This window comes from Primulina tabacum, chromosome 8 (assembly GCF_025594145.1).
Source record: "Primulina tabacum isolate GXHZ01 chromosome 8, ASM2559414v2, whole genome shotgun sequence".
NCBI lineage: Eukaryota > Viridiplantae > Streptophyta > Magnoliopsida > Lamiales > Gesneriaceae > Primulina > Primulina tabacum.
Window position 1 is genome coordinate 12798734 of NC_134557.1, and position 21653 is coordinate 12820386.

A 21653-nucleotide genomic window follows, 5' to 3' on the forward strand; every position below is an offset into this window, starting at 1 on the left:
AATGTTATGTATGCTCAAGTATGTATGATGCAATCATGTTTAAGAAAAGTTTTATGATGATGACACGTCTACGTTTATGCTATTACGTTCAAATTCAAGTATTTTTATGCTATTACGTTCAAGTTTCAAGTATGTACGCTCTATTTTAAAGATGCATGTGGTTTTATTACGTATTACTTGTTATTACCAGTTTATACATGTTGAGTCTTTAGCCTCACTAGACTTGATCGATGCAGGTGAGGATGTTTATGAGGAGACCGAAGGTGGGGACCGAGGAGCAGGCTTGGACTGAGCGAGAGGCTGAACCCGAGGACCGCCCATGTTTTTAAGACATTATGAAATGTTTCAAATATTCTGATTTCATGTTATTGTGTACGATATTTAAACAAGTGTTTTTAGCAAACTTTATTTGTGATATTTTATTGCAAATATTTTTAATGATCGGTTAATTGTTATCGAAATTTGAAGGTTTCTATTTAAATTAAGAAAATTTTTATTTTTCCGCAAATTTTAAAGTAGTTAAAAGTACGGTACGTTACAAATACAACTCATAACCCCATCAATAACAAATCATAATCTCAAATCTGTACAATCTCATTCATATTACTTCAGAAAATCATAACAATTACATACAAAGTCTGTTCTTCAATCTGACTTCAATTATACGATGTCTACTATATCAGAAACACCATATATGATTCATATTCAATTCTGACAATATCATAAATTTAAATCATGTCTAAACGTAACAAAACTTACGTCCAGTTGTAGCCTGTGTCGATAGGAACTCAGTACTGAAGTCGGATTCAAAATCAGACGGACGGAATTTCTCCAAAATTATACAATAAGCGTTGAAGAACCTTAAAGGTTTTCCTCAGCTATTCCTTTCCTTTTCCGTTTCTAAAGGAAGAGAATTGCTTGTCTTATATATATATATATATACATACACACGTTGCATGCAAGGGCAAGTGACTTATCTTTGGTGCAACACATCTCGTGCATATGCGCGACATCACTCGGCGCATATGCGCGAGACACAATTTCTCGGCGCGTGTGTCTCGGCAGCTCTCGCGCATATGCGCGCCTTCACTCGGCGCATATGCGCGAGGTCCTCTGGACATTAACTTTGGTTACTGGACACCTCGCGCATATGCGCGCCCTCACGCCGCGCATATGCGCGGGGTCTTCTGCCCGTTCAGCGCATCACTCGGCGCGCATGTGCGCGAATGGCACACCCTCGCACATAATTTTGCGTCTTTTCTCATCTTTCTCGGTCTAATCCGTCCCGTATATATTTAACTTAATTACCCAATAATCATTTCAGATTACAATAAATAAAATCTCGGGCCTTCCAGAAGCCATCTCCATAACCCATTTTTCGGACAATGCTGCACATGAACACCTCGCTTAGGCAGACATTGGAATCTCCCAGATTCACCTTTCCTGTGCCGGTAGTAATGCCCGTCAAACCCAAGTGGTAACACAGCTCATCTTCTGAAGCGGCATATGAGATATCAATCTTGTTACCTAGAACCAAGAATGGTACATTGGCCAAGGACTCATCGGAAAGAAGAGCATTCAGCTCTTTTTTTTGACTCAGCAAACCTCTCTTTATCATAGGGCATGCACCAAGTAGACAACAGCATTCACCTGCATAACCCATTTCACGCATCAGAAAACCACATAAACAGGGCAATACTCTAAGTAACTTGTAGGAAACTGGTATTCAAATGAACAAAATCCTCAACAAGGCTCAACACTAATAAATAGTAGCTAGTTTTGGTACATTTCAATGGGCAATTGTCACTTTCTCCACCACTTCTAAAAATTTCAAAGACAAAATTTTCAAACATTTCACCAACTAATCCAATTTCACCAATGAAAATCCAAACTGAGGAATAAATTGAAACAAGTCTCAGTTAAAATTAAAATAGATTCAAAGCACCCAAAATATTAACATAAATAGTTTTTTTGGAAGGACAAAAAATATAGAAAATCACTTTACTTTGTTTAAGCTCTTAAGGTGATAATTTTGTAGTAAACAAAGTTTGCATATCTGGTGAGGTACTATTGAAACACCTACATAAGTAAGGTGCTATCAGCGAACTCCCATTGCACATTTGGCCCTCCCATGAATCAAATAAACATGTAGAAAGTTCATTTGGGATTATGAAGGCACTACTGGAATACTGATTTGAGCAGCAATCTGGACATAAATGGAGAAACATCATTCAAACATACAGCTGAATTACATACAATAATCCTGGAAGGGGGAAGCTAATAGTTTAGATGCCACACGGAAATTTAAAAAGAATAAGGGAAGTCTCTTTTCTATTTCTGATTTGTAAAACGTGACTGTAATACATGGATCGGAGTTTCCAACAAACTCCTTCCATTCAGTGAAGAAATCCATGTTAATAAAATATATATCTCTCTTTAGACGCTACCGCAATCATATTCTAAAATTGCCTCCAGAATATACTTATAGTACAAATCGATCCTAGGCACACCACACAGCAAGAATTAATAAATGCATTTAAATCTCATCCGATAAAAATGCCAATTTCATCAGTTTAACGCCATAGAAAACAGTGATTCCACCATAACTAACAAGATGACTGGAATCAAACAGAAAATTCAAGTTACAGGGAAAAAAAATCAGTTAGAGGAAGTTCAAGAGATCAATACTTGTACAAAAATCTGCCAATAGTGTAAAGCTTCAACATCAAAACAACACGGTTAATATTCCCATAGACAAAGTCAAGAACTAATAATAACGATTAACATGGCAGCAGGAAGATTAACTGAATCGCATGTACTATGCCATATAAATCATACAAAGAGCAGTAAGTAAGAAGTCACAACCTAAATATTTGAAAGACAATGTTGCTAAGTCATCATAAGTCAATGGTTATAAGTGTTTATAAAGTTACCACCTTGGCATAATAATCCTTCCAAACTCTTCGAGCAATCTGATGTCCACCCAAATCAAAAGCCTTGAACTTGATTTTCCCAATACTTAGTTCCTCTGAAGTTGGACACTGAGTTGGCTGGTGTTGCACCAGTCTCTGTTTATTTCCAGCAACTTAACAATCTCAGATTAATTTCGAACCCAGATACACCAAACGTAAGCCCGCAATAAAAACAACAAAAAAAAAGAAAAAAGAAAAGCGTCGATGGAATTGACATGGAAAAACAAATGAGCTAAAGATATCTGCCTGGCAAAAAAAACTTCGAAATTGCAGCATGCATCTTCAATTTTTATCAAATAAAGATAAAAACTCATTTATTTTAAATATAATTGGATCATTGACCGATCTAGAACTGTAATGATTCATTTATAATAATTAAAAAAAAACTCAAAAGAAAATAACATAGGAGTTTCATCTTGTGAAATAACTAAAAATGACCTTTCTTACACAACCAATCAATTTGTAAAGCATCCTAGCAACGGATTACATATTACAAGCAAATACCAGACACAAAATAAAAAAAGCAAATTAAATCGACCTCGCTTTGAGCATATGGAGCAGCGTGGTTTTGCCGGCATTATCGAGCCCTAGAAACAGGATTTTCGCCTCCTTCTGCCACAGCCCCAGCGATGCAAGCACTCCATAAAACCAATCCACCAAGAACATTTTCTTTTTTCTGGAGCAATAAGCTCGCGGATCAATCCACCCCGACTCAATCAGTCGCATAAAACAAAGAATCGACAACGAACGCTTTACCGTTGGTAATCTTTTCAAGCTCGATCGCTGGAGCTTTTTCGGTAGTGTTGTGGGAATTATAATGTAATATAAATATTGACAAATAATACGAAAGCCCTAGATCAAATTCCACATTTCAACTCCTTTACAGTGTGTTTTGGAACCATAAAATTTTATCAAATTCGGTGGAATTTGAATTATAAAATACTGATTTACTGATTTTTGGTATAGTCCAAAATCAGTACACGTAAATCTCATGTATTCATTTAATTGTTAAGTCTTTTACTTAAGTTTAAAATGATTTTAGTGATGCATGATTTATTTAAATTGCGTTACTTTAAACTTATTATTTTATGTGATGCACGATTTAAAACATTTTCTTGAGTTTCACGTTTCAGGCGATTATTCGAGGCGAGATCGAGGAAAGGAGACCGGTGATGTTTTTGGACAATTTTTAAATATAGTATTTTATTTTAAGTTATGGATATGACATTTTAAATAATTTATTTAGTTTAGCATTTTCAAGCTTAAATTATTAATTGAGTGATTTTAGAATTTTAAAACTTTCAAAGTTAATCTCTTGTGTGTTTTATTTTAAATCTATTGATGCCAGTATTTTAGTGAGGTATTAGTATTTTATGTAGTGGGTTTATTTGTTATTAGTATTTTAATTAGCCAATTAACTCACTAATTACTCTTCCTAATTTTATTAAACACATGCACACACCGACTAAAACACACACTAGAAACCATAAAACACACACACATTCAGATTTTTATTTTTAAAGAGCAAAACTTAGGGTTCTTTGCTAGAGAGCAGCCGCCCCTTCCATTCGATTTTTTCAGCAAGTTTTCGATGAATTTTATTGCAAGAAAATAGTGACACGTTCGTCCCGGATCAACCTCGCATCTTTCCTCGCTTCGGTGTTGTCGTTCGGTAACGTTAAAGATTCAAAGACATGTATATACTTTCGTTTCTGCATCGATCTTGTCATAGTAATGATTTTCATGTTTATTGTATGGAAAACATGTGGATGTTATGAAGAAGTTTGAGCAAAAATGATTGGATCACTTTTGAAACGTTTTTGGATCTCAAAACTCGAAGTTTGATGTCAAATTAAATACTGCGACTATTCAGTCGAACTTTTGGAAAAACTTTCAACATATAAAATGTAGAAATTTTTGATACCTTCGATTTGACAGTAAACTCGAAATATTTGGATAAAAATTGAGTGAGTTATGGTTTTTTTCGTGGGACTGCTCAAACTGCATTTTCTGAAAAAACTATGTTATTGATGTGTTCTTGAAGTTTTATTGTTGCAGGCTTCGTTGGGATCGACGGGTGACCGTTGCTGCATTTAGGTATGTTTAGTATGATGTTGGGTTGGTAATTGGTGTACCGGTTAGTGTCAATAGACACTTGAATTCATTAGCAGTCGTAAGAAGCGATTTGGTGTCAAGTCCCGTGTTTTTGAGTTGCATCGTGTCGTAGGTTGTATGTCGTTGATTCGGGGTGTTTGTACGGGTTTTATCAATGTAGTAGCATCCTAGGATGGGTCTCGAGGCGTCGAGTCATAGTCCGTACAATCATGTTTAGAATGATGAGCATCACATGTATTGAATTTTCGTTGGTTTGCTTTCACCGAGGGTACACGGACCCGGACACGGGGTCCGTGCCTTTGTTTTTCTTCGAAGTGCCAACTTGCAGAGTCTACACGGACCCTTCGACGGACCCTGACATGGGGTCCGTGTCCTCACTTCTTTTCGGTGTGTTTTTACAGTATCTACACGGACCTAGGCACGGGGTTCGTGCATCCCATTTTCTGCACACATCTTTTACAGTATCTACACGGACCCGGAGCCGGACCTAAGAACGGGGTACGTGTACTTCATTCTTGGGAAAACTTATGTTCAATGCTTTGAGGTTCGATATCTTAGTCTAATGCAATGTTTAGCAAGGTCGAGTCACAGGAATTTTAGAACGTTCTAAGGAAATGAATGAGCTTGTGTGTAAGCATGGTTATTATGTCTAAGTTACACCAGTTAAGTATTCGAATTCATGTTAGTATGTTGCAGCAAGTGGCCCCAAGCGAGATCCAACGAATCCCTCAACGCCAAGTAAGTAAGTTCGACGTGCAAAAAGAAAATATTTCAAGTTTTTGAGGTATGCTAAACTGTCTTGTGACCAATTTATGTATGGAATTGGAAAGCGGTAAAGCATGACCGGAGATCAATCCACCCCGTTAAATCATGAATGGGTTTAGATCAGGATTGGAAAGCGTTAAAGCATGAACGGGGACCAATCCATCTGTTAAAGCATTAACAGGGATCTCATGTATGTGACAGTAGATATTCCATGTCAGCCCAGTACTGTGGTTTAGTCTGATCAGGCGTATTTATGTATGGGTCACTTGCTTTGAAACAAGCCTCTACGCAAAATGATGAAGTTTATGTATGTTCATGTATGTACAAGGATGCAATCATGTTTAAGAAAAGTTTCACGTTATGGCACGTCTATTTATATATGTAAGTTCAAGCTTTTATACGCATTTTCAAGTTCAAGTATGTATGTACTATTTTGAAGTCACATGTGGTTTTATTACGTATTACTTTCTACTTCCAGTTTATACGTGTTGAGTCTTTAGGACTCAATAGACTTGATCGATACAGGTGAGGATGATTTCGAGGAGACTAGGGGTGGGGACCAAGGAGCAGGCTTGGACTGAGCAGGTGGCTAGACCTGAGGACCGCCCAAGTTTTTAGTTTTTATGTAAATGTTCAAAAACTATGATTTCGCGCTACTGGATATGAAATTTTAAACAACTACTTTTGTCAAACATTATTTTAGATCTTTTGTTGCAACTAATTTTGGGACGTACATTTTATTTTATTGAATTTTGAAGGTTCGCCTTTTATTTAAGAAAATTTTTAATTTTTCCGCAAATTTCAAGTAGAAAAAAGTATGGTACATTACAGTTGAGTTCTAGATTTCAAAATAAAATTGGTATGATATCAAATTGAATCTCGATATTACAGAAATATTAATATTCGAGCTCCAACATGTGTTATATTTGTATTTGGATTCGAATTTCGAAAAAATGAAAAATTTTGATTCAAGCTCGATTTGAAACAAAGTTCGGGCACAAATTTGATTTGAATTATTCGAGTCTTGATTCAAATAGAATCGAACCACCGCTTGAAATATCTCGAATTCGAGCACAATTCGAAATATTTGAGCCATTATTGATCAATTTCTTATTTTCTAACCAATATGCGACATACAATAGAATATAAATAGGTAATACGATATTTTGGAATTTAAAGTTGGAAGATTGAAGATACAATGAAAAATTCATCAAGCATGCAAAACAAAGTAGACAAAGTAATAAAAATTCACAGCTCATACATTTTAAATATGTATGTCAGCCAAAAATCAAGCTAATGATTAAATAACTATTTACATCTGGAATCCAAATCCAAATCCAAATCCAAATCCAAATCCAAACTAGATAGAGTAGAGCCACAGCCTGATCCCATGCCAGGTGGAGATTGGTTCCTCGTACATTTTAAGTATGAACCGCTTGGATCCTTTTGTTCTTATGTGGATGTTAAGGACATACAGAACGGTTTTGTGATACCGTCTCTACAACTACAGTAGGGGAAATGAAAAGAGAATGGGGTATATGGTTACGAGCTCCTGAAAAGCATACAACGAATCTAGAAGGGTCAAAATGGTTGAAAGAAACTGACTATGAAGGTGGTTCTGATGGTGGTGGTGCCGGTGCCGGTGCTATGGCTGACAAGGCGAACGGTGGTGGGCCGAACACAAGTGACAAATTTGTGGCGGGTCAAAATTTGAAAAATATTCCGAATCCCATATTTTCAGAAGTGCAGATGATAGCTTCTATGGAAGAAAATCATGGACAAATCATGCATGAATTGAATATGCGTGAATCATGGAAAGGTGGCTCTGATAATAAGATCCTGATAAATAAATCTACGTATGTGGATTTAAATGAAGGATATGGGCTTGAATTGATGGATGATAGAAAAAGAAGGAAGACAACCCAAAAGCATGAAGCCCAACCAAATCATATAGACTTAGATAGCGAGAAAAACACAAGCCATAACGCTGAAGAAAATGAGGTACGAAAGGGATCTTTTTTATTGGCAGAGCCTGGGCTCCAGGCCTGCCAGGAGTTATGATTATCCTTAGCTAGAACTGTCGTGGATTGGGCCACCCGCGTGCAGTTCTTGATCTTCGTGAGTTGTTAAGATTTCACAGGCCGGATGTTATATTTCTGTTTGAAACACTTACGCATACAAATAAGATTGAAGATGTTCAAATTCGATTGGGTTTTGAAGGTGCTTTTACAGTGGATCGAGAAGGACGAGTTGGAGGTATCTGTGTGTTGTGGCGGCTATCTAATATATGCTCAGTTGTGGGATATTCAAAATTAAAGGGGATCGATTAAGGTGCTCGAATGCGCAACGCAAGTTTTAAAATTGTTTTTCTAGAGCAAAAATCGAACACCTCAATCCTATAATGTGTAGCAAATACGAAAAACACAATATGACATTCATAGGGTGTTTTAAAGAAATATACATATCAATCTCTCAAGATTGATGTTGGCTCCAACTTAGTTATCAAACAACTAAGCACTTCAAAGACAAGACCATCTACAAGCTTTCCTTGTTCTTGAAATCTTTCCTTCAAATTAGGTCCACCACCAACAAGCTAAATCCACTATAATTTTGCACTAGAAAAATTAGAGCATTTTTCATTTGAGAAGAGAGTGTATCCTCAACAATTGAAGAAAGAAATATTGGGAGAATGTTGCTCCAATATTTCGGCCACTTGAGGTTCAAGAGAGAAGGGAGAGGCTTTTTCTTGCTTCTTGAAAAAGTGATAAATGTTCATGAGCATGCCATGCAATTTTTAATGAAAAAGTGCCTCCAACCATTCACCTCCCTAGCATGCTTTTTTAAGTGGGCTTGTAACATTTACAAAGCACATGAACTTTATTTAAATGTCTCAAACACATTTGAGTCCATTTAAAACTTTACTTGATTTTATTCAAGCCCACTAGTTTAATAATTATTTCTAATTGGGCTCTACAAGGCCCAATGTTATTTAATTAATCCAACACTTGAATTAATTTAATTATTTGGACTATACTAGGTCCACTAATGTTTAATTAATTCAACACTTGAATTAATTTAATTTAGTCCATAATAATGTTTATGAAAATCACAATTTTCAAATACATTACTCGTTTGGCAAACTTTTAATTTAGGAACACTTCCTCAAATTAAAAGTTACATTCTCCTTATAGAAGTCATACTTCTATTTAATTTTCCTTACGCTTATAAACTCCTTTACAAGCCGTTCAACACATTGAACTATTTTACATCTCAATGGGATCTAGAAAGTTAGCACTTGTGTGACCCTTAATGGTTCATTGATACAACTAGCTGTGGGTTCACATCTCCATGTGATTCGGACTAAACATGTCCTTATACGAGCATACCCTAATTGCTCCATTCTTACTTATCAACTCCTTGATAACAAGAATGTCAGAACTCAAGTCTGATAGTACCCAACCAATCATGTTAAACGTCTAGCAGCATCGCTTACATGATTTCATAGGTATCAAATGATAGTGCCTGCAAGAACCATTCAATTATGGTTAGTGTACAGTACGGTCCCTTCAACTCATATATCCCGATCGATTCGACAACCATTGGTATATCGAGAGTTATCAATGAATCGATACTATGTGTCATGTCGTAGTTGCATCGATGGTGTAATCTATGAAACCCCTTTCATAATTACCATCATACTCTGATCAGAGATTTCATACTACATACCTATGTGATCACATACGATATCTATACCCGAAGGTAAGCGGTGAATCCCCGACTACAATGCATCGAATCCTATATGTTTCGACAAAACACCCAACCTTGCCACATGATGACCCCATGAGAGTCGGTAAACAAGTCAAAGTGCAATGCTAGCATATAGAGTCTCAATGTTCTCCCGGGTCATAAGGACTAATGGTGTAAAACCATAAACTAGGACGTTTTCACTCGATAAGTGAGAACCACTTGGAAAGTCTTTTATGGAGGGTTGTTCAGTGCACTCTACAAGGAGCACCTATCTGCATGTTCGGACATCACAATGTCCCCTACCAATGAAACATGGTACTCACATCGCAGATACTAGTCTCAAACTCGAGCGGCCTATATCCTTCTTAGCGGCGACTGAATCGACTAGGAACTGTTTAAAATGTACAGCATTGCAAATATGAGTTTGATGATACTCATCATATGAGCATATCATATTCTTTCTACTATTTGTATATTCAAGGACTTTATCTATGCAACTAGCATGAGTATACAGATAAAGAAGTGCCAAAACAATAATTTCAAATATTATTAAAATAAAGATTGTTTATACATAGAGTTTAAACGTGAACCCTCGGCCAACACTTGGCTCGACGGGCACCTACTCTAACAATCTCCCACTTGCACTAGAGCCAACTACCCGTATGCTTCAAACCCATCGATTCGCGATGCTTCTCGAATAATGGTCCAGGTAAAGGCTTAGTTAGCGGATCAGAAACATTATCTGCGGAGCCGACTTTGTCAATCGAGAGTTCTCCTCTTTCCAAAATCTCTCGGAGGATGTGGTACTTTCTCAATACATGTTTGGACTTCTGATGAGACCTTGGCTCCTTTGCTTGAGCAATGGCTCTTGTGTTGTCACAAAACACCAGGACAGGAGAAACTCCATTAGGAATGACGCCCAAATCTTGGACGAAATTCCTTATCCAAACAGCCTCCTTTGCTGCAGCTGATGCAGCAATGTATTCTGCCTCAGTGGTGGAATCCGTTGTACTGTCTTGCTTGGAACTCTTCCAAGAGACAACAGCACCATTGAACATGAATATGAACCCAGAGATTGACTTAGAGTGATCGATATCGCTTTGGAAGCTAGAGTCGGTATAGCCTTCTAATTTCAGTTCTCCACCCCCATAGACCAAGAATAATTTATTGGTCCTTGTCAAATACTTAAGGATGTCTTTCACAGCTTTTCAATGTGGAAGACCAGGGTTCCATTGATATCTACTCACTACACTTAGTTAGAAAGCCACGTCAGGATGTGTAGATATCATCCCATACATGATGCTACCAATCGCATATGCATACGGAATGCATGTCATCGTCGCTATCTCTGCATCAGTCTTGGGAGACATAGACTTGGATAGGGACACGCCATGACACATTGGTAGATGTCCTCTCTTGGACTCATCCATCGAGAACCGCTTCACGATGGTATCAATGTATGTGGACTGGGTGAGACCAAACAATCTTCTCGATCTATCTCTATAGATCCGTATTCCCAATACAAAAGATGCTTCACCCAAATCCTGCATCGAGAACTTACTCGCTAACCATATTTTACTTGATTGCAATATTCCTACATCATTTCCAATGAGTAGAATGTCATCAACATAAAGCACCAGGAATGTCACAGCACTCCCACTGACCTTCTTATACACACAGGGTTCCTCAGGATTCTTAGTAAAACCAAACTCTTTGATTGTACTATCGAATCTAAGGTTCCAACTCCTAGATGCCTGGTTTAGACCATAAATAGATCTCTGAAGTTTGCATACCATATGCTCACTTCCGACAGATGTAAACCCTTCACGTTGAGACATGTAAATCTCTTCCTTAATATCCCCATTAAGAAAGGCTGTCTTGACATCCATCTACCATATCTCATAGTCATACTATGCAGCTATGGCTAGCAATATCCTTATGGACTTGAACATTGCAACTGGAGAAAAGGTTTCCTCAAAGTCAACTTCTTGTCTTTGAGTATATCCTTTTGCCACCAATCGCGCCTTGAAGGTCAATACCTTCCCATCCGCCCCAAGTTTCCTCTTGTAAATCCATTTACACCCTATGAGAACAATTCTCCTCAGGTGGATCCACGAGATTCCACACTTGGTTCGAATGCATGGAATTCATCTCAGATTCCATTGCTTCAAGCCACTTAGATGAATCGGCATCAGATAACGCTTCCTTGAAGGTCCTTGGATCACATCCATGGTTAGTGTAGAACCCGTAAACCAGACTACGTATAAGTCATGCATAATTTCTAGCATTTAAAGTAAATTGATTTTTATTATTATTGCATGAGTATTTATTCTTTCCTTTAAATTTAATTATTTTATGCAGTAGTTTAATTTTTATCTTTTCAGTTAATTCAGTGAGGCCGGACTGGAGTTGGAGTTTTGAGATAAAACTTAATATTAAGAAAACATTCCCAAAATTTATTTTAGCTAGCTAATAAGTTAATTTAAGTTAAAATGATGTTTAAGGAATTATTTAAGTAACTTGAGGTAAGTAGGAAATAATTTCATTTAGGTTCCATAATTAATGTGTTAATTCACTAAATTATTTAAAGGATAGATAAGGCTCTAAAGATTTAAAATACACTAACTAAACAATATTTCTCCTCCATTTATTAGATTAATTTCGGTCACCCCTTAAGTGAGATAACAATTCTTTGACAACTCACCACCTTTGACCATTTCCTTGTCATTTCTTAACATGATAATCCTTTCATTTATTAACCACCATTAATTAATATTAGATCATTATCCTAGCCTTGTTTAGCATGAAGAATCGGTCACACCATCTATCCCTCCAACAATCATTTTGATATCAAACCATTTCAAATTCAAAGAGAGCAAGACTTGGTCTTGCCATCCCTTTTATATTGCAACTCCCTCACTCTCCTAACCATCATTCCCTCCCCTCTTCACCGAAACCTGAGAGTGATTCAGAGGAAAATTCAGTGTAAAAATCTTGAGGTAGCTAGAGAATAACAAGAGAGAAAACAAGAAAGAAAAGCGCTCCGTCTCCTCCGCGCCGTGTCGTTGTGTTTCTTTTGTTTTCTTCAAAACAAAAATATCCAGGCATGTGTATATTCCCCTTGCTCTTCAATCAAGTCATATTAACATTTTTAAATATTATATGATCATCATTTCCATGGCATAACCGAATTTGGATCCCAATTTTCAAAGAAAAATCTGCACAGAATTTTTGTTCCCCTCTTGTGCTTCACGGGTTGCATTGTTTCAATGGTTTCAAGGTGTGGTTCGATTCCAGGCTTCCAAGGCTGCTCCTAGGCATGTATTAGGACATGTTAGGAACACGTTTGTCCATTGGTTCGAGTCTCATGCAAGCCAATATCCAGAGATGACAGCAACATCCCCTTAAGTGTCATATTGTCTTCGATTTTTGAGTTGCTGTCCAAAGAGGAGAGTTGCTGATATTGGCTGCCCTAGGGGCCTATAGCCATGGTTAGAACACCTCCCTATCATGTCTAAGACGTGATCAAGTCGCCCTTTCGAGGCTTGGTCCATGGTGGAATTGATTTTTAAATAAAAGAACAAGAAACGATTTTCGGCCCCTCCATTTTTATTTCCAGCAAGTGTAGTTTTGATTTGTGTGGTGTGGTATGAATCGTGGTTGGACTCTAGCCCATAGGCCACGGTTCAAACCATACCCCTTGATGTCTAGATCGTGCCATGGTCAACCAAATGGCCACTAGAATGGTCCAATACAGCAAGAAGCGTCGCAACACCCCACGCGCAGAATTAAGTGCTCGGGTGGACTTTTCAGTTGGTTTCGGGTGTGGTGCGAATTTTGGCTGGACTAGGGCCCTTAGCCATGGTTCAAACAATACCCTAGGATGTTGGTAAGAGCCTCTGGCTGGTGGTTCAAGCCCCAATGGCCGGTAATCTCGAAAACGACACAAGGAAGCGAAGGCACGACTGCTGTATTTTGTGGACAGCAAGTGGTGCGTTGGTTCAGAGGCTCATTTGAGTTCTTGGTTGGCTTCTAGCCCATGGACTTGGACTGGACAGTGCCTCATCGAGTTAGAAAGGTCATGTTTTTTCGGCCGTTCGTGATTCGGATCAGTTTTGAGGTCGTACAAGAAGTTACGGTGCAAGGTGCCAAAATGACTCTCGAAAGAGCGTTTCATGTTTTTGGCCTCCCTTCACTAAATTTCGAGTACTGTAAATCTAGGAGCATTATTTCGTCATTTTATGCGTATTTTAATCATGACTAAATGTTGGTTCAGTGTTGGTTCAGATTGGTACGGAGTCATGATTAAATACGAAGTCGTTGGGCGTAATTGTCGCGTTTTTGGATTTAATTACCTAGTCTGGTCAAATAAATCATTTGCATATTTTTTCATGTTAGACTTAAGTCGCAGCGAGCCTTGGAAACGATCCAACCCAATTGGTAAAATTTATACAGGATATTTAATGATGTTATTTAATTATATTACGTGCAAAATATTCATTTTGAGATTTATGCGATATTGCTTGTGGTCACTTTACTATCATTACTTCACCCGGTCGTCAGTTAACGGTCAGCTCAGTTCAGTTCCACCCAGTATATTGTGGCATTAGTGATATGAATCTAGCCAGCCACTATGCGTTTCAAGAACCAATCCCGAGAGGATGCTTGAAGATGTTGAATGTTGCCCTTCATCCAACCAATGAAGGGTTGGAAACAAGGCTCGAGGGGTTCGGGTTGCATCACAATCAAGTAGAGGATGAATTGGAGGAAGCAAAATTTCCAGAACCCTCGGCGCTCGAGCGGTCAAATTCTACCGCCCGAGCGGGAACAAGCCAGAAGACCTGGCGCTCGAGCGGTAATATCCTACCGCCCGGGCGCGACTGCTGCGAGGAGAATTCTAGTTTCCTTAGTTTAATTAAATTCTAAATTAATTATTGATTTGTTATCTTTAATTATGCAATTTTCTATATTTAGGGTTTTGTTTCCTATATATAAGCTAGAATACCATGTAAACTTTTAAGAACTTTTGAGATTCATTATTTGATATTTTATCAAAGTTTAGAGTTTTCTCTCAAACTTTTCAAAGCTTCGCTTTGTTATTCAAAAATCAAACTTATCAAAGTTTTTAACTTTGTGGCGTTTGTCGATCGTGCTTGTGCGGATTGTCGTCGACTTGTTCTTCGAAGGTTCATTATAATCTCGGTTGTTTATCTCGTGATTATTTGTTGCTAGACTTTTCATAGTTTAGAGGTGAAAATCACAACACACACACTTGATTCAAAAGATCGGGACAACAACGATTCTTTGTTCGTCAGTGAATTGAGGGCGCGATTTGATTTTAATTCGTGTCTGCTATTCGTTCGTACAAAGATTCACATCATTTAGTCTGATCAGACAAACATTATTTCACCCGGTCGTCAGTTATCGGTCAGTTCAGTCCAGTTTAGTTCAGTGCAGGGACCACTTGCGTAGACCATAATCTCACCAGAAAATTTTTACATGCTATTTCATTACAGGGCTCCAAGGAGCAAACATTTTCACTATGATTTTTAGTTCAGTTATGCACGTATTATAATTAATCATGACACGATATTTTACGTTATGCCTCATGACATGATATTTTTACTCCCATGCAATTTTATTATATTATTTACTCGTTATTTACGATATATGCATGCTGAGTCTTTAGACTCACTAGACTTGATTGTTGTAGGTACTGATGAGGTCGGGACCGAGGGCGGGGACCAGTGAGCTAGCTTGGGTCGACAGTAGTGGAACCCGAGGACCTCATTTACATCATTTACCATTTTTATGCTCAAACATTTTTATCAGTTGTTGGATTACTTTAACTTGTTATTTTGCGAACAATAATTTCTTCCGCTGCTATTTTGAACATTAAACTTGATTTATGAGATTAATTTGTGAATGAGGCATTTTAATTATTTTAAAAAGAAAATTTTAAATTTTTTCGCAAATTTTCAAACACGAATTTTCGGGCCATTATAGCTAGGCTCATCATGGCCCTCTTCAAGAAGCAGACCATACCTCATAGAAGGTCTCGAGACTCTCTCGGATCTTCTAGGAGCTTGTATCTCCTCTCTTGGCTCTTCGGGTGTGGGTTCTATAATTGTGGATGTCTCTCGAACCTCTTCGAGTTCTATCATCTCCCCTTTTCTATCCAATAGGAATTCTTTTTTCAAAAAGGATGTATTCCTAGAAACAAACACTTTTGTTTCTTGGGGATGATAGAAATAGTATCCAACAGAATTCCTTGGATATCCCACAAAGTAACATAAAATGGATCGACTATCCAATTTATCTCTCACTACCTGCTTCACATAAGCAGGGCACCCCCATATTCTAAGATAAGAATATTTGGGAGGCTTACCCATCCATATCTCATATGGTGTCTTATCAACTGCCTTTGAATGGACATTGTTCAACAACAGTGCCGCAGTCTCAAGCGCATATCTCCAAAACGATGGCGGCAACTCCGTAAACCCCATCATAGACCGAACCATGTCCATCAAAGTCCGGTTACGACGCTCCGAAACACCATCAACTGCGGTGTAGCGGGCGGAGTCCACTGCAAGAGAATCCCATTCTCCCTAAGATACTATTGGAACACGGCACTCAAGTACTCACCACCTCGATCCGATCGAAGTGTCTTGATGCTTCGTCCCAACTATTTCTCTACTTCAATTCTGAATTCTTTGAACCTTTCAAAGGCTTCAGACTTGTATTTCATCAAATACACATACCCATACCTCGAAAAGTCATCGGTAAAGGTGATGAAGTAGGCATTTTCATGCTTAGTGGTGATGCTAAGCGGACCGCACACATCGGTATGGATCAAATCCAATAACCCTTTAGCTCGCTCCACGTGGCCCTTAAAGGGAATTTTGGTCATCTTTCCTTTTAGACAGGATTCACAAGTCGTGAGAGCATTAATATCAGACATATCAAACATGCTCACTCTCACTAACTTGTTCATCCTTCTTAGGGAAATATGTCCTAATCGAGCATGCCACAATTGTGCCGAATTTAGAGTATCTTGTTTTCGCTTGTTTGTTGTTGTTATTGCTTGGACATTGTTTAGTGGAATATCTTTCAATTTTAAGGTGTAGAGATCGTTTTCAAGTTCTCCAGTACCAATTAAACATTCATTCTTGTAAATGTTGCAAACATCTTTGCTAAATAAACAAGAAAATTCATCTTTATCAAGCATAGAAATGGAAATAATGTTTTTCACCAAATCTGGTACAAACAAAACATCTCTCAAAATTAACTTAAAATCATTGTTCAAAAGCAATTAAACATCTCCTATGGCCTTGACAACAACTCTTGCTCCATTGCCCATCCTCAAGAAGGTCTCACCTTCCCTAAGCCTTCTATTTCTTCCCATCACCTGCAAATCATTACAGAGATGTGAGCCACAGCCGGTATCCAATACCCAAGAAGTAGAGTTAATTGAAATGTTTACTTCAATATAGAACATACCATTTCCAGAACTCTTCTGGGCAAGATATTCCCTGCAGTTACGCCTCCAATGTCCATGCTTCTTGCATTGATGACAGATGTCAACAGTCTTGTCAGCCTTAACTGGTGTGGCTGCCACAGCGGGAATCGTAGTCTGCCTCTTCAAGGGCACGTTCTTCTTGGGACGTTAGAAAGAACGCTTCTTTCCCTTCCCAGGTGGACTGGTCTTCGTACCAGATGAAGAGCCTAAATAAAGAACCGGATTCTCTTTCTTGATGGTGGACTCAAAGGTCACAAGCATGTTCACCAACTCCTCAAGGGTTGGCTCCATCTTGTTCACATTGAAATTCACCACAAAAGGATCAAACGAGCTAGGCAGTGAGAAGAGCAACACGTCGGTGGTCAACTCCAAAGGCAACATCAGATCTATGCCAACTGAGCTTGTCCACGAGCCCAATCAACTTCAGGCCATGCTCATGGACCGAGGCCCCATCTAGCATGCGCAAAGTGATCAGCTCCTTAACGGTAGCATGCCTAAGAGGTCGAGTCTGCTCACCAAAGAGCTCCTTGAGATGCAAATGAATGTCAGTAGCATTCTTTGCATCCTCAAAATGCCTCTGCAGCTCATCGTTCATAGAAGCCTGCATATAACACCTGGCTTTCAAGTCATGGTCACACCATTCCTTGTAAGTCTGCAATTTCTCAAGAGTGCAGTTAGTCGGAGCCTCAACAGGGGGCGACTCAGTCAGTGTATATGCTATCCTTTCCGAATTCAAGATGATTTTTAGGTTTCTTAGCCAAGTTAGGTAATTAGGTCCAGTTAATATGTGTTTTTCGAGTATTGCAGATAGCGGATTGCGAATCGAAGACATTGTCAAAAAGTACTAAAAAGTAAAACAGATAAATGTTAATGACTATTTTAAAATATTTAGTAAGATATAAAGTATGTACTTTTAATTTATAAATGTTTACTCCCACTGTTTTGACATCTTTCACTACCCTCTAGTGAAAACGAGAAACTCCTTTCCTCAGTAGGTACGCAAGGTCCAATTAGCGAATTATGATCCCGAATAATATGAGCCAATCACAATTCCTAAAAAATAGTATCCAATTATATCTCCATGCAACCCTCTACGTAAACTTTTGTCTCATGTTTGATTAGGACCCAATAATATGACGTCGTTCATCTTTACGTGTCAAGCCTTACCCATCGATGTTGAACCTTAATGGACGGTCGCCATGAGTTCCCTCAATAATATGAGCCGAAATCATGAGAGTTCCACGTAGTTCACATCACCATGTCAATGGATGTCACAGCTTTCCGGCACCCAGGGCCCCCCCAATAATATGAGCCGAGCCCCGAGCACGGGTAGCGTTCATCATGCACCCATTGTCGATGGAAGACATGGAAATTATAAACAACTTTATAATTCCCCTTTTCGGGCTTGATATTAATTTTGAATCTTATTCAAAATGAGGGTTTTTAATTTTGAAATGTCTCATCATTTTTATTTAAAAGCTTGTCATGTTTGCCGGATTCATGCAACTTTGTTATTATCATAATAATAACGCGCATACTCATTATTTATAACATATCATGCATATATTATAAACAATAAACAAAACAAGGATGATCAATCACCCCAATAATAATGGCCCGTGTGAGCTAAACACGGGCCTAGATCCAATCCTAGGGAAATGCATGGGATGCAAATGCAACTATTACACAAGCTTCCAATATTTACATGTCTTCGATCTTCATAATCATCAAAGCCACCATCTTTCCAATCTTGATCTTCCACTATACTAATATTTACAAATAAATATCCATGGCAAATAGGGATACATCTCATGGGGTGGGAACGGGCCATAAACCCACTTTAAATTTGATAATTATTACAATCATTCAACACAAAATATCCTAGCATACACCTAGCAAATTGGGCTTGGGCTTTTGATCATCCTTCATGCATAATATCACATATCATACACCATCAATTAATTATCACAATAATTAATTGATCCAATATTATATATCTTGATCCAATCACTAACCGACACGATTATAAACTAAATTAACAAAGTATACAAACTCTTTTGTATACTTTCTAATTAATTTATTTATAACCGAATTTCTTGTAAATCACCATTTATTATAAATAATTATAGTCCAACTTCAATTATTTATTTTATGAGATAATATGTACAACTTTTGTGGATTTAAACTTAAGGGCCCAAAAAATCATTTTTTACCAAAAAACATTTTGGCCCATTTAAATTCACAAATTGTGTTAGCCATCTAATAGCCCAACAACTTCAAGGTCCATGACACTTTGATATTCCAAAACACTTTTGGAAACCCTAGTCGTGAGCTCCATCGCCGGAGCTCCGTCGCCGTATTCCGTTCAACTTAGCAAAAAAAAATTTTATTTTCGAAGGGGGGCTGTTCGGGCAGCCCCTTGGGCTTCCCTTACTGCCCGTTTCGGGCAGCAACTTGCTGCACCAAACCCGCCACAATTCGGCCTTGAATTCGTTGCAACAAATCATATCATGCGGTTAGAAATCGACCTCAATATAATATCTTGTATAAGCTACACAAAATAGTATCCTTAGCTCATGATACTGATCGAGCAAAACTTGCACAGTGAATAATCCCAAAATTTATTTTATAAATGAAAGCTCGATTTAAATATCGCAAGTGCACGATAGTCAAGTTATAATAAACGTAAGTAAATACGAGTATCGTTCCACAAGGACTGCGTTACACTATTTTTATTTTCAATTAAAATTTCTTTAGCAACGATAAATTGAGTTGATGATTAAACTAATGTAAAGTAAACAATTAAAATAATTAAAATGCAAAGAAAACGTATTCAAGAACGCAATGATTAATTTGGATTAAATCAAATGAGAAATGAATTTGTTGGGAATTATCAGTTCACCTACCGCTCGTGTTTAACTAATTACACTCGACTTTTACTCGTGCGTTCGACGGAATTCCCTAGACTCATTAATATACTCTGTCGAGCTATATTAATACTAATCAAAAACATGCAGTACTCAAGTGTCCTCAAATATTTAACAGTTCAAGATTGCATTACACTCTATGGAATCCACTAGCTTTCATTCGGGTGAACTATCACTATCGACACGTACCCAATTCCGTATATCTACTAAAATTGTAAATCCGTGGTTTATACTATTTGATCGTATTGTTAACTATTCTATCGAACTCATCAACAACATGAAATAATCAAAGGAAGTTAGCTAGGCTTCGATTGAAACACGAAAGAACAATAGCATAAACAAATCACTAAAAAAAACGTCGAGAAATAATGTTCAACACCGAGTACGGGGTAGGATCCCCTCAAATCCCAACAAATCTAGAGTTTAGCTACTGAAATTCATGATAAAAACCAACAATCAATGTAAGAAATAAAATAATGAATAATGAAAATACTAAAGATGACGATGGATGATGGCCACGACGCGTGGAAATCTCGAGGTCTTCGAAATCTCCTTTGCTCCTAGCCTCCTCTCCAAGAAAAATGATGAAAAGTCTGATAAAGATCCAAAAAACAGCCGCTGCTCTCGTGTGTTAGGTTATAGTGTAGGATAGAGTCCCTAGAAATTTGGAAACAAATCTTTCTCAATCTCGCTTCTCGCTAGGGCGGTATATTTTGACCGCCCTAGCGAGAGGTCCTCGAATAAGCTTCCTCGAGCATGTCCCTGGTTTCGCTGGGGCGGTCACTTTTGACCGCCCTAGCGAGACACTTGCGCAAAATAATCCTCGGCCAGACCACAATGCTCGCTGGGGCGGTCACTTTTGCCCGCCCTAGCGAGACCTCTTCGATATTATGCCAAAGTTTCTCCCACTTTTTGGTTCAATTCCTACAAAATAACCACAGAATACACGAGATTAGTCAAATGCTCAATAATGCTAAAAAATTGCAAAATTCAACTAAAACAAACTAATATGATGCATGAACGCGACTCAAAACCAACACTAAAAACATGTAAAAACGAGTCCTATCAACCCCCTCATACTAACCTTTTGCTCGCCCTCGAGCAAAATAGGTTAAAGCACGAGATTCTAAACAAACAAAACAAGAAATAACCAACTCAAGTAAATGTCAATGGTGAGTTAACAACTGTTATGCTCATGCCTAAGTGAACTTTCCCACACACAAATTCATAATCAAGTCGAATCACAAACGAATACTCATTCTCATCTACATATAAATCTCAACACTAATTTGAACGTGTGTGTGTTTCATGATGGGTCTAGTCATTCGTACTTCAAATAGATCAATCATCCGATCATGCGAGTCTCTCAATTAGCACTTCAATACAAGTATCACTAGCATGCACCCCCGTGTCCATTTATCACTAACCATAATTTGAACTTTATTCGATTCTTAAGTGCAGAGAAGGGTGTCGAAAAGAAGGAAAATAAGCTCAAGTGGCTAACAGTCGGGAGTACACCGATCATTTTCATTGTGCAATCGTCAAGACTTTTCGTCTGACTTTCCTCGTCTCCTTACATCTCCCACTTTTAGCCCAGGAAAAGAATTC

General features: G+C 38.0%; 1 long non-coding RNA gene and 1 other non-coding gene across 2 annotated transcripts; both read right to left on the reverse strand.

Annotated features, from left to right (window-relative positions):
• Window positions 1–647: 647 nt before the first annotated feature.
• Window positions 648–3835, reverse strand: LOC142554812 (uncharacterized). The gene is made up of 3 exons (XR_012822210.1): window positions 3511–3835; window positions 2937–3068; window positions 648–1650 (listed from the first exon to the last, which is right to left on the reverse strand). It is a non-coding gene; the product is annotated as an uncharacterized LOC142554812 (long non-coding RNA).
• On the reverse strand, window positions 2051–2168 carry LOC142554910 (small nucleolar RNA snoR83). The gene has a single exon (XR_012822273.1). It is a non-coding gene; the product is annotated as a small nucleolar RNA snoR83 (small nucleolar RNA).
• Window positions 3836–21653: the final 17818 nt, after the last annotated feature.